This window comes from Falco rusticolus, chromosome 5 (genome assembly GCF_015220075.1).
Source record: "Falco rusticolus isolate bFalRus1 chromosome 5, bFalRus1.pri, whole genome shotgun sequence".
Taxonomy (NCBI): Eukaryota; Metazoa; Chordata; class Aves; order Falconiformes; family Falconidae; genus Falco; species Falco rusticolus.
Genome location: NC_051191.1, coordinates 35,636,871 through 35,641,053, shown reverse-complemented (window position 1 = coordinate 35,641,053; position 4,183 = coordinate 35,636,871).

Sequence of the window (4,183 nt, the reverse complement as noted above, 5' to 3'; positions counted from 1 at the left end):
TGGCTGCAGACCCTCGTCTTCCTTCTCAGTAGGGCCTGACTCTGGTTGCTGATGCCTCCAGTGCAGTGTAAACTTTGTGAGCAAGGGCTTTGTCAAATCTGCATCTGCACCCTGCCAGGCATGGGAGGAATGATTCGGTGCCAGTCACACTGCCTTAAGTGGAGTTTAGGTCTGGTCAGACCCTGTATAAAAGGTGAGCAACAGTTTTTTACATCAGTGCAAGGGAGGAGAGAATACCAATCTCTAACAAAAGGCTGGCGATCAGAGTAAAACATTATTCTGCAGCATAAACAGTGGAGGGGGAAAGGAAGAAATGTGCTGCATTGGTAGTGTTTCCAAGTTTCACACATCTTTACTAATGAATTTCAAGATAAAGACAAGAATTTTGTTATTGCTGATTACCCTTGAAACTGCAAAGTCCACCAAATAGTTTGGTTTATTATTACAATTGTTTATTTCGCAATGTTCAATCAGGTCTTGTTCAGTACATTTTCTAAAGTAATGTGCGAACTTGTTACAGAATGTGAAAAGCCAGCTGGCATACTCCTTGTTGAAAATACAGATTGCAGGTTTGCCAAGAATCTCTCCTCTTTGATATGTATGGAAACCAGGCCAAACATAATTTTAGTATGTTTTTAGGGTGTTTTCCAGTTAACCAAACTATAATAATGCGTTTAAAGGTGGTTTGGGGCTGTCTGGATTCAGACAGGTCTGATTCTTTAAAGCAGAAACATAACATGACACCAACACCATCCTGAAATGCAGGGTATTGTATTTCTTAACAATGTCTTTTCCTCTTTTTTTTTAAAGATAAAGCAAAATAAATTAACCTGAAGCAATGGAATTCACATTCCTCTGTATGCACTGATTGATTTAAGTTGCATTTTAAATCTTCTCTTTATAGCTAAGAGATATGTGGAGGAAGCGCTTTAAATATGTCAACCACTGAGCTACTGGGATCTTTACCTCATGCACTTTATCACTGCTGATGAATACTAGCTACTTCAAGTTCGATGTATACAGATTACTGAACACACAGTTATTCCAGGTAATATGATGTAAGAATTCTAAAATGCTTATGCTGGTAACAATATTTTAATATGAGTGCTGAATAAATAATGAAATCATAAAAATGCATCCATGTGTAGAAAAAATTACAGTGCATTCACAAGATCATGGTCTTGAAAAGAAGGAAAAGGTTGTTTCCAGTTTTGTGGAAAATAAACTAGTTGGGACTGACATGAATGTGCATCCCTCAGTAACTGGTCAGTATTATTAATTGGATCCCATTGTTTAAAAAAAAAAGCATTTAAAGCTTGTGTTGCTACATAACACATTTAAATAGTTCTGAGTTCAAGTCACTTCACATTTCTGTAACACTTCAGAGGTTGGCCATCTTCCTCCTTTATTTTCTATACAGCAAATATAAGTATTTTATTTTGCCTTGCTGATACTTACTCCAGATTTAGATCTTCTTGTTGCTGTTCTTCAAATGAATCGACAGATGTGGTTTATCTTGCTAAACCACATATGAAAATGCTTTCAATTTTTTATGTATGTAATTTGAAATGGATAATTTGTGACCCATATATTTTTCTTTTCATATCGTTTGTTTGCCCTTTATCTTCAGTACATCTTGCTGCATATACAGACCCTTATCTTTGACCTTCCCTGTCTCTTGACCTCAGCCCCCCTGAGTCCTGACTTCAAGTGCTTAATTAAGTTAAATTTTCCCTGAGCACCTTGCACTCGAATTTCATTCAGCCTGTGAATAGCTATTACATCTAACTAAATGGGGGCCTTTTTATGACCTGTTTCTCATGCTGCTTGTAAACTCCTATCACAGGCAACCCTGCTTTAAAGAGTCGGTAACCTAGAGTCTCCTTCTTTCCTTTTGCTTCAACATTGATGGTCCCTCCTGCCAAAATTCAAAGCATGATGTATCAGCAATCTTCCCTCCAGCCAAAGAAGGCTAGATACAGCTTGCAGTGGAGCCTGTCAACTCCACCCCATGTGTCAGCCTGAAGGAATCAAATGAGAGCAATGAAACATATTTTCTACCTCCAGTCTGTAGCCTCTGGCACTTACTAGTACGGGAGCAAAGGAGGAGCAGTAGCACAGCTGGCCTGGCTCAAGTCCCATGGTTTTACTCTTAATGTTTCTCGTGCAAACTTGTCCCAGATTATTTTACAACTCATTTAGAAACTGCAGTGTTAAAACTACTTTAGGTTTAGTAGTCATTTCAATCCGCTTTTCAAGTGACAGAGCTGATCCAGCAGTTGTTGAAAGGCAGTGTTTTGTTGCTTATAGAGGTCTAGGTTCAAAGGTATCCTGGCTTCACGTCTCAGTAGTGGTTCTTGAGCTTGGCAAAAGCATTAACTGTTACCATCTCCCACTAGTCTGTCCCTCTGATATAATTTCATCCTGAATTGCAGAGAAGCCTATGTAGTTCATCTTTCTAATCATAAAAGAGGTTCATAAAATGAATGTGAAATGTGGATAGACAGGTCTCAGCCCACCATCCACTTTTTTGTGTATTGTGCACTATCTCTTAGGGCAAAACACTGTCAAAAGTGACTGTTGCCTTTGACAACTTCATCTTTTACCCACCCAAGGCCAGACACATACAGCAGTTTTCCATAACTGATGGCTGCCGGCCGCCATGGCAACTCAGGGTGATCTTGAAACTCCAAAATGTCTCAGATAGGACCACTTTTGAAATCAGCACCCTTAGCCTTTCTTGGCATTGCTCCCTCTCTAAAGTGAGAATAATATGAGATTTCTAACCATGGTTTAGTATCTGCTAATCATGAGTTTATTTTGATTTATAAAAGCACAAGATATTTTTAAAAAAGTGTAGAATTCAGGTTCAGAAACAGAACAAGGTATCTCAAATGTGTGTAGCTGATGCAAGGGCAGCAGTGGCTAACTTTGTTTCTTAGATTTGAAGAAAAAGCAAAGTAGGAAAGCGTATGTCATTTTGATCTAATTTTGATCTAATGTTTGCCTGGAGAGCACAGCAAAACCACAGCTGCTCATCCTTTAGCAAGGAAGCGTGCACCAAACTTGTAGCAATAAACAATAGCGATCTCTGTTTCTGTAGGATGCACAGGATGTTTCTTTGTGATATTGGTGCAGCTCTACACACTCACTCATTACCAGTCTACATGGCTGTTCATAATGTAGAAATAATGTCCTTTCAGTTTTTAAAGGTGCATAAGATTTACACACTGCAGTAGCAAAATTGTGCAATGCTGGCATAAATAATCTGTTATGACAACCCCTCAGGGAGTAACTCCTGTTGGCAGGATGTGTGTAATTCCGGGATGGTCTGTGCGTTGGTAGCTACACCGTAACAGTGGAAACAGGATCTTGGTCTCGGGTATCTCACGGCTCGGGTAGGCAGGCTCAGCTGTGTTGGCAAGGTAATGCGGTTCAACTTCAAAAGGGGAGGCGAAGAGGCTAATAGTCACTATAGAGGGCCATCTGCTAGACAGACAAAACTGTCTATGATGTATTAAGAAAACGTTTTGTAAGAGACATGCTGAACTTTCTGATAAATGAAACCTGTAATTTTTCATTTCTTACTCTGCTCTGCATGCCATCTGTAACAATAATCTGTTATCACACTGTTGGTGCTATATACACCCATCAGTAAGAAATCACACTTCTGTGGTGCTGACTCATAGCCATTTAGAAGGGAAGGCTCATTAAGGAAATTAGCCACACTGTCCAAAGGAGATTGTCCTTTACTTTTTGGAATACAAATGTGAGCAGCTCTGCTTCCCTGGCACACCTGGTGATGTCCTTCAGGAGGTGGACAGACAGAAGTCTGTTTCAACAGCCCTGTAGGACAGAGTGAAAATGTTCAAACAAGTTCAGGTTTTGTGTATTTAGGTCAACACAGTTCCTCTGGCAATACTGTGGCAAAAGAACATCTAAAAATTGTTCTTGCTCTGGTAATAATGATTTATCAGCGCAGTTTGCCACAGTGTCTGTCATCTGTGCTGGTATCTGTATCTTTTCTATAAAACTATCAACTATAAAAAAGTTGATAATGCAATAGAGTCATGTTTTGAAAAAAATAAATGTAAAACTACTGTGTTTTATAGTACAAATATTGAAAGAGATATTATTAATAGCTTGAAATACCCTGTACCAGTTAGCCGGAACAGTGTTGAGG